Source organism: Aethalodelphis obliquidens, unplaced genomic scaffold, assembly GCF_003676395.1.
Source record: "Aethalodelphis obliquidens isolate GAN/ISIS:26980383/991018 unplaced genomic scaffold, ASM367639v1 scaffold28, whole genome shotgun sequence".
In the NCBI taxonomy this organism is placed as follows: domain Eukaryota; kingdom Metazoa; phylum Chordata; class Mammalia; order Artiodactyla; family Delphinidae; genus Aethalodelphis; species Aethalodelphis obliquidens.
The window spans coordinates 3,847,361-3,856,924 of NW_020837972.1; the positions used below are offsets into that span (position 1 = coordinate 3,847,361).

The 9,564-nt window shown below is 50.4% G+C and overlaps 1 long non-coding RNA gene across 1 annotated transcript; it reads right to left on the reverse strand.

Annotated features, from left to right (window-relative positions):
- Positions 1-1,170: 1,170 nt before the first annotated feature.
- LOC113630036 (uncharacterized) lies at positions 1,171-8,797 on the reverse strand. The gene is made up of 3 exons (XR_003436804.1): positions 8,678-8,797; positions 5,174-5,258; positions 1,171-1,327 (listed from the first exon to the last, which is right to left on the reverse strand). It is a non-coding gene; the product is annotated as an uncharacterized LOC113630036 (long non-coding RNA).
- Positions 8,798-9,564: the final 767 nt, after the last annotated feature.

The following is a 9,564-nucleotide window of genomic DNA, read 5'->3' on the forward strand; positions in this document are numbered from 1 at the left end:
GCCCCGCAGCCGCCCCCTCGCTGGTGGCTCCATGCAGAGAAATGGTGCTCAAATGCAAGGTGCCCCCTTGCTCCTAGGGCCTGTGGGATGAAAGCCAAACTCTACTCCAGAACCCTTGTGAGCTGCTTCCCCTGCCCCCAGCTCTGTTCTCCTCATACTCCTTTCTCTTGTCACCCTCGCTACACTGCATTCAAGATGTCCCTTGTACCTTGCTGCCTGAAAGGTCCTCCCTGACATATTCTCCATCTGAAAAATATACGGAATACACTAAGTGTTCAGGATATGTCAATGGGAATCACTTATAAGATACTGAAATCTTATCCTTCAAGCTCAGCTCACTTGTCAGTACTTCTGGGAGCCTTCTAGACTCTCCCAGGAGCAGAAATCCTACCTTCCTCCAAGGCATGTAGACCGTGCTCAGATCAGGATTGCAAAAATCCTGTTTATGGCTTCCTTCAACCTTTCTGACTGGGCAGGCTGTCACACCTACAAAGAGTAGCATTGCTCAACCAGGGGTAGCAGGTAATTGGCACACAGGGCAGAACTCTCCTAGCCGTGCACACGGCAGACATTGCTAATCAATCATAGCATCCTTTCTTTCCAAGCCCTTGAGCTTCGAGGAGGCCATGAGCAATTGACTGGAGTTGACACCAAGATGATGCCTTAATGGCTTCTCACTTCCAAGTGTCATTAACTACAGCCTTTAGATAAATGGCCTCCAGAAGCTTGTCTTCAGGGCTCCCTCAGCCATCAGACTGGTAGGCTCTTGAGGGCATAACAATGACATTTGTTTCAGCATCTCCTCCTCTTGGCACAGAGCCTGGCGAACACTAGGCACTGAAGAATGTCTGTCAAACAGGGGGAACTGGGGAGAACGCATCAGGTGGTGCTGACAAATGCAGAAGTACCTCACTGAGGCTACTCCAAGCCCTAGGAGCTCTCCTGGACCCTGCTTCCCACTCTCTCTCCTTTGGTCTCCAGGGAGCAGAGTCTGGAGCCCAGGAAACCCAAGCCATAGGCTCACTGAGATCAGCCCCAAATCAAACAATGGTTTCCCCACGACTAACTGCACAGAGATACAAGGTCAAAGATAAAAGATCCTCAGACCAAGAAGAGAACAGTGAGAAGGAGAGAAATCATCTCACCAGGTCCTAGCACCTCCCCAAGGCTCCGTGTTTTTATTTTAAAATGGGGATAATAGGAGTCTCTACCTGGCAGGACTGTTGAGAGATAATGAACGGAAAGTCCTCATTGGTGTCTGATGAACAGGAGTTGATGTGGATGATGAAGATGATGATGATGGTGTCATGCTGCTCACAGAGACTCCCTAGGGAGAGAAAAGTACCTTCAGAGAAGCCTGAGCTCCAGTCTCTCCCTGATTCCCAACCTCCTGAGACCTCCCACCCCTGGGAGAGGTGCCAGGAAGAAGGCCAAAGAGGCAGCCCTCCCCTCAGAAGAGGAGGACTGAGTCCCTTGGCAGGGAGAAGGGAAGGAGCCTTTTCTCTGGAGATAGTATGTCCTGCCATGATCACTCCTGGTCCCATTTTATAGCTGGGAAAACTAAGGCCCATGAAACAATGGAATTAGCCTAGTCTCATGGAGTAACAATCCTCTGCATCCGAACCCAGGATCTGTTGATTGCAGTGCCCATGGTATTTGCACAGAACCATTCTACCTTGTTGGAAAGGTACCCACACCGATCACTCACTCACCCGTTTACCCTCTTTGGTTTTATTGAGCATGCTCTGGAGGAGTTCACAGTCTACTTGGGGAAATGGGGTGTGATCTGACATGCCATTAAATTATTTCAGCATCACAAGGAAGAGTTTTCTAGCTCAGTTTGGGGAAAATTTCATAGAAGGGCTATGTTGGTTGGGTTTTGCAGTATGAGTAGGGGTTCATTAGGGGGCTAAATGGAGGAAGGGCATTTTGGGCAGAGGAGATGGTAGGAGCAAAGGCAGGGATCCATGAAAAAGCATGATGTGTTTGGAGACCATTGAGCAGAATTGAGTGTCCCATCTTAGGGAGTATGGTGGTGTAGCTGCAGGAGACAAGACCAGGAGATAGATCAAACCAGAGCCTGGAGGTCCTCCCATAGCATTTAGGCTTTTCCCTGTGGGCAGAGGAGTCATGAAGATGTGTCCCAGTTCAACTGTTTCCACTTCCCCTTACACTCAGCTGCCTGGCACCAGGATGCTCTCACCAAGGTCAAATGGAAACGTGGGATGGGGCAAAGATCAGCATGGACTTTTCTGCACGGATCATGCTGCTCTCCTGGAGAGATCGTGCCCAGCTTCTACTCCAGGAATTTAAACCACAGAGACTCAGAAGCACAGAATCCCACCATTAAGACCTCTCCAACTCATGGACCCAACGATTTAGAGAACTGTAGCATTCATCTACTCATTTAGTCATTTGGTTAATAAAGTTGAAAAGCCCCCAGCAGATAGTGTATCAGTCAGTTACTGCTGTGAAACAAACCACCCCAAATCAGTGAGTTATATCAACAATCACTTATTGATTGGTTATTTGCCTGGGACTCATCTTGGCTGGACTCATTCATGCCAAGATGAGGGAGTGTACATGACCCTCTCAAGAAATCTGGCTCTGAGGACACAGAATCTGTGAACCATAGCCACTGCGATCACTCACGGCTTCCTAAGGGGTGAGCTGGGGCTTGTGCCAGTGGGGTCCCCAGCCCTGGTTGGGGTGGGGAGAATCAGGAACACCCAGACACGGTCATGTCTGGATGGGAGAAATCCTCATTTGGATTGGGGGATCCAATTGTTGCTTGAGGCTGGGTCCACCTTATCCAGTGGTCAAGACCCCACCCCAGGTCCACATTGCTCAGCGGTCCCACCCTCAGAACACCCCTCCAATGGCTGCCCACCCAGCTGCGACAGCACGCAGGCTCCCCCTCTATCTTCAGCGGCAACCCCCTTGGGGAGGAGAGAGCAGATAGCAAAACCGTGCTATTTACAAGCTTTCAAATGGGTTATTGAATCATAAACCGAAATCACAGGCTGTAACAAAATCAGCAAGGACCAGATTCAATAAAGTGAAAAAGGAGGGGGAATAAAAATCCCACCTAGAAGCTTGTTAAAGCCTTCTCTGCCTCTCCTGGCCTTGCTTTCTGAACATCTCACTCTTTCTGGTGAATAAACCCAGCCTGGTCTGGTTTGATGTTGGTGCTATTAATTCCATATGTGGTTTATGAGTAGAGGAAAAGGCTGTCATTACATGCCGCTGGAACTTGAAAAGAACCCAATGGGCACTTCACTGCCGCCTTGCTGGAGCGGCCGATGCCTCTGCTGAGTTGGGAGTGTCTCAAATTCTAACACAAGAAAACTTTTAGGGTGGGGGGCGTGCACGTCTTGTGGTGCCTGTGAAATCTCCATGTATGGGGGCTCTCTGCTCCTAAGGAGGTCCTGGGGTCATCCAATGACCTTCCTCTGGTGCCATATATGTGTGCACCGGACTTTACAGTTTACAAAGCACCTTTGTGTGGTTTATCTGAATTACGATACAAGCTCAGAAGGCACAGTGCCCGGCCTGAAGGAGTCACCGCAGACTATTAGCTGGGATGTTATCATCATTATTTCCTATTAACTGCGTGTCTACTCTGCATGAGATGCTAAATGTATGTTACCTATAATTCTTCAATCAAATTCTGTAAAACCGGAATTATCGTGCCCATTTTACAGATGAAGACTCAGACTCAGACTTGCACAAAGGCCTCTTCGGGGCAGATTTAGGAATCAAGCTCCGGCTGCAGTGCTCCAAAGCCACATTCCCTGCACACGCGGTAACTCTGAGAGGGAGGCAGAGCCCCACTTGGATTTACTCTGCCTGTTTATTAGGCGAGTAAACTGAGTCTCAGTAAGTTTAGGTGGCCACAGGGCACAGTCCAACGGGTCCCGGGGAGACATCATTTCCTTTTTCTGAGCTAGCTGCACGGACACTTATTACTTAAGAGGTTACATTGGTGCTGGAAATTTCCTTTGACTTAGGCTAACCAGACGTCTCATTTCACAGGTGGGAAAACCGAGGCTTGGAGATGTTCGTGCCTCGTCCAAGGTCACTCGGCCCGGAGGTGGTCAGAGCTAGGATCCGCACCTACAGCTGTCTGTCTCCAGAGTTTATACTCCTGCCATAGCTATTCCATTTCTGGAAAAGCAATTGTCGTGGCTCAGATGCCGAGCCCTGCCTCCCTGGATGGGCCTGCCAAAACCAGCCCTGCTTTGATGAAGGCCAAGTACATCCTTTGCCAGCCTGAAATTGGATTCCCCGGCCTAGAATCACCTGCATGTATCCCTGACTTTCAGGTTCAGATCAGACATTGTGTAGCACAACAGATAAGGATTCAGGATCTGGCTTCAAATCCCAGCTCTACCAACTTCCATCTGAACCTTTTTCAAGCCTCAACTTTCTTACCTTTAAAGTAGAGATGATAATAACAGCATCTTTCTTATAGGGTTGCTGTGAAATCAACACGCATAGCTAATATCTAATGAGTACCAGACACTCTTTTAAGCCCTGTACGTGTGTTAGTCCTAATCCTAGATGTATCACCATTTTAGAGATGAGAAAACCGAGACAGTGATTCGCCCGAGGTCTCGTGGAGTTGGAGTCTGCACCCAGGTAGGCTTGCTCCAGGGCCCCGTTGTTTGCAGTGACCCTAAGCTGCCTCTCGGTTTAATGAAGCAATGTGGTAGTCGGACATGGGAAAACCTAATGACCATCACATCTTTTTGTATTCTGGAGGATGTTAATGTTTTATCATGCAAAAGGAGGATTCCAGTTAACAATGACAAAAGCCATCCCCTGCAGGGCTGGAATGTTTGCCAGAGAACTGAGATCCACTCCCACAGAAGGTCCATCTGACCCAGGCCTCTAGGCCAGCCCTGCTCCCTGCACTTAACTCTCCACTCAAACCAACACTTCTTCAATTCGTGAATATGCCCAACGCAGTTTCATGCCCCTGGTCCTTTGCACATGCCTCTCCTGATGCCTGATTTTCTTTCCTTCCTTTGTACTACCAGCAAACACGTACCTAAGAGATTCAGCTCAAAAACTACCTCCTTCTTAAAGCCTCTCAAAACCGCCCAAGCAGAATGAATTCTCCTTTCTCTGTGCTTCCTACAGCTGTAGTGAATTCCCCTCGGATCCTTACCAATCCTGGGTTCTCATGGCAGGTCTGTGTGTCTGTCTCCTTCACCAAGGAGTCCTTGAGGGCAGGAACTGGGATATATTCATTTCTGTGGGATCAAACAATGCTGATTGAGTGAATGAATGAATGAAGTTTCTGCCCTGGCTGGACTGTAGCTGACATCTCATCATCGGTCCTATGAGAACTGAATTCTGGTCCCGGCTTCGCCACGGCCTCCCTGTGTTCTCTTGGAAAAGGCATGTTGCTTTTAAGCGCCTCAGTTTCCCCATCTGTAAGATGACAGGTGCGGACCAGCTGGCCTCCAAGAGCTTTCTGTGACTGTAGCTTTTTCATCACCCCACTCCGCCCCGTGCCTCCAGGGACCCCATCACAGTAGTGGGGCTTCCCTGTATCCTCGTCTCCCTTACCCCTCCCCCCCGCACCACCCAGCAGGTCCTGGAGGTTCTCCTGCCAAAATCTCTCTCGAATCTGTCTTCTTCTCGCCGTTTCCCGCTGCCTTCCTGATGCCGGCAGCCCTCATCTCTCGCCTGGATGCCTGTAGTAGCCTTAACACATCTCTGCCAGCTCCCTCCAGCCATTGCACACTCAGCAATACGTGTGATCTTTTCAAAACACAAACTCAGCCATGTCTCAGCCCTGATGAGCCCCTCCCATGCCTCCTCTGGGCCCCAGGCTGTGGACCAGAGACCTTCCGGAAGGGGATGGCTAGCCCTCTCCACCACGCATGCCCCTTCCATGACTCTGGTCATGTTGACCTTCCTGTGATTTGCACTGACTTGCTTGGTCCACACGCCAGCCTTCGCACATGGCTTTCCCTGTCTAGAAAGTTCTCTTCCCCCTCCCGGTGATCAGATTTCAGCCTGATTTTCAGAAGCGTTAATCTGAGGAAGCTCAGAGACGCCTTGCAGGACCTCCCCAGACCAGACCAATCGTTCCTACTATATCAGCTCTCTGAGCTCCCTTTCCTCTCTTTCACAGCCCTTATCCCGGTTTCCAGTCTAATTTTACTTGAGAGACTTTGCTGAACTTTTTTCTCCACCCCTGTACTGTGAGCCAGATAAAGGTAGGACACGCTTGCCGGATACCTCCCACCCCACCCGCCTCATTATATCGGCAGCATCCAGCCCTGTGCCTGGCAAGAACTCACAAACATTTACAAAATGAATGAATGTGTCCTCCAGCTCCGGGAAATGGGCTGAAGGAGCAGTCACATCACCTGTCTGGTGCAGACCTCAGTTTCACTAACTCTGAAATGGGCTCGTGATCGCCCATCTCTCTGCACTTGTCACTGCTCTGCTGGAGGCTCCAAAGCCACCCAGAGCAGAGTGAGATGCTCCGAGGCCTGGAAGGCACAAAAGCCAAGGGCTGGGGTTGGGAGGGACCCCGGGCATCGTCAGGATGACCGGGCCACCACCGGTTTTTGTGACCATCTGCTCACCTCACTGAGAGCTGGGCAGTGGAGCCAGGACTCCAAGTCCTGAGAAGGACTGGAGAAATGTATGTTCAGTTTGCAGACCTGCCGAAGGGACAGAGTCAGTCACTGCGTCCTGGTCGCTGTGCTCATTGCTCTGCAGAGTCAAGGTCAGGAGGAGGTGTCAAGGGGCTTCTCCAGGACTTTCAGAAGAAACTGCGGGGTCTGTGCTTCACTCCCCAGATGAGAACCACAGGGCTTTCAGCCTTGGGCTTGTCCAGTGTGGTTCAGCGAACCAGATTTTCAGATGCCCCGGGGAAACTCTCTTTTCTAATCATCTACATTTAAACAGACGGGCATTTTGGTTTATCTGTAGCTGGTGTCATTCATTCAGAATGATCTCCTGAATGCGGGTGCTGGGCTGGCCCTGGGGGGTGGGGCACCCTGGGGGGTGCTGGGCTGGCCCTCAGGGGTGGAGGCAGGCAAGGCCACTGTCTTTTCTGGGCCCAGAGGTGAAGCCCGTGTTTTCCGGGTGCAGAGGTGGGCAAGAGGAAGCAGGGGCCTCTGTGGGAGCAGGCTTGTTTGGGGGTGAGTGGGGAGTCGCAAATATCTCCATGAAGAAGTGATTTTTTAAAATTATGGTGAAACAGAGGTAACGAAATTTACCCTTTTAACCATTTTTAAGTGTACAGCTCCGTTGCACTTGGTTATGCAAACATCACCCCAATCCATCTCCAGAACTTTGTCATCACACCAAGCTGAAACTCTGTATCCAGCAAATTATAACTATTTATTACGCCCTCCCCTCAGCCCCTGACAACCTCCTCTCTACTTTCTGTCTCTATGAATTTGACTGCTCTCTGTACCCCATATAAATGCACTCATACAGTATCTGTCTGGTTTATTTCACTCAGCATCATGTCTTCAAGGTTCATCCCTGTTGTAGCACATGTCCTAATTTCCTTCCTTGCTGAGGCTGAATAATATTCCATTGTATGGACAGACGGAATTTTATTTAGCCATTTATCCATCAGTGGACACCTGGATGCTTTTTACTGTTTGGTTCTTGTGAACTGTGTTGCTGTGAACGTTAGCGGGAAATAGTAACATTCATGGTAATAAGGCTACGAGGGGTTACAGAAAGGGCTTTAGGATTAGACCTGTGTTCCAATCCTCATGCTGCCATTAACCAGCTGTGTGACCTCAGGCAAGTTACTTAACCTCTCTGAGCCTCCATTTTCTCTTCTCTAAGAAGAGGGAAAGAACACACGTCTCCTAGTGTCAATGGGCGTGGAGGGTGGTGACGGACTCAGAGCAGGTGCTCAGTAATGTACTAGGAATCACCCCTTTCATGCTCCTGCCCAGGACTGCCAAGTGTGAATACGCGTGTTGCTCACTGCCCAAGGGCACCTGGCCCAAGTACTTGACTTGCTGGTTTGAATCCAGGGGACAGTTTCTGCCTGGAAGGGGCACCTGTGTCCCACCCACCCAAAGGCACATATATGCTTGCTCAGCCCCCAGTCTCAATCAACATAGGCACCCAGGTTTACACCTGCTTGACAAGTGAGGGGTGGTAAAAAAAAAAAAGCACAGAGAGGCTAATTAACCAGCCCAAGGCCACACAGTGGCACTTGGACCCCTTCAGGTATGAGAACCTGGCTCCAGGCCCGGAGAACAGAGCGATATGTGCAGCCCTGAACCTCATGCAGGCGAGCAGAGAGGAGGGACCCGGGCTGCCCCTCAGCCTCCCACCCCCTCCCCCTCTCCTATTAAGAAGCGGAAACTGAAATGAAAAATTCAAACCTCCGTCTGGTTCATGGTTAGGCCCCACCTTAGGGAGGTGGCCTCGGAGTGGCTGCTGATACAGGGCTCCGTGTTGTTAAATGTGCCCCCCTCTCAGCCCCTCCCCGACGGGTTCTTTCCATCCTGGGATCATTTTCCAGACAGCCCAGAGCCTGGCTCGCCAGACTATTTAGTCTGGGTTTGGTGACCCCCGTCTGACTGCAGGCAGGACGTGCTCAGGTTTCTGGCCTCCTTGGTACAATCACTGCGGCCCCCCTCCTGCCCCCGCCCTGACTTCTTACACAAACACTTACCTTCAGGCCCAGGACTTCCTGGCACGCTTGCATCAGACCCGGCCACCGGCTTCCAGAAGGGCGCTCCATCCAATGCCCGACAACGCAGCCCTCTGTCCAGAGTTCTGTGGGCCCAAGCATCATTCTCAAACACAGAAACTTAGCTGGATGGCATTCCCATCGCTGCTATCCCTCCTCGAGTCTCTCCGACCCTGCCCACTGGATAGATAAGTTCATTCAAAGAAAAATAAGTGATGGGAATTCAAAATATCTTTCCATCTGTTCACGGGTGCTAGATTAGCTATTTGTCTTGCTCCGTGTCTCAGGTGGGGAAACTGAGGCCCCAGAGGGCGAGAGAAAGGAAAGAGTCAAGCCCCTGAGGTGGGAAGGGGCAAAACCAGGAACCGGAAGTCAGATCTTCGGGCTCCCAGGTCATGTCAATGTCAATGCAATTCAGCTTTTGTCTGTACTCCCTCTGGGTTCCGCAATGCCTTTCAACAATGCTTTCTGAGAATCTTCTGACACTTCCTGAGACACTTGGGTATCCTGGAAGTAGAACTACCTTATTTATGGCATCTTACTTGGGTGCACCGAAGTAGGAGAGGGAGATGTTGGTGGCCTCTGCATCCTATGGGGTTTTGATGCCAGAAGTCAAGTTCCTTTAAAAACCTGCATGCTTGGCACCCTGCCAGAAGTGTGGACAGTAACCAGTACTAATGACTCCCATTTGTTAAGCGCTCACCATGCGCCGGGCATTGTGGGAAGTTCTCTACGTGCAATTCTCTCAGTAGGTTGAGGTAAGGATTATGTCTACAACCCATTTTACAGGTAAAGAAACTGAGGCCCTGCATGGGAAAATGACTTGGAGAAGGTCACACAGCCGGCAAGCAGAAGAGCCTGCATTCAGG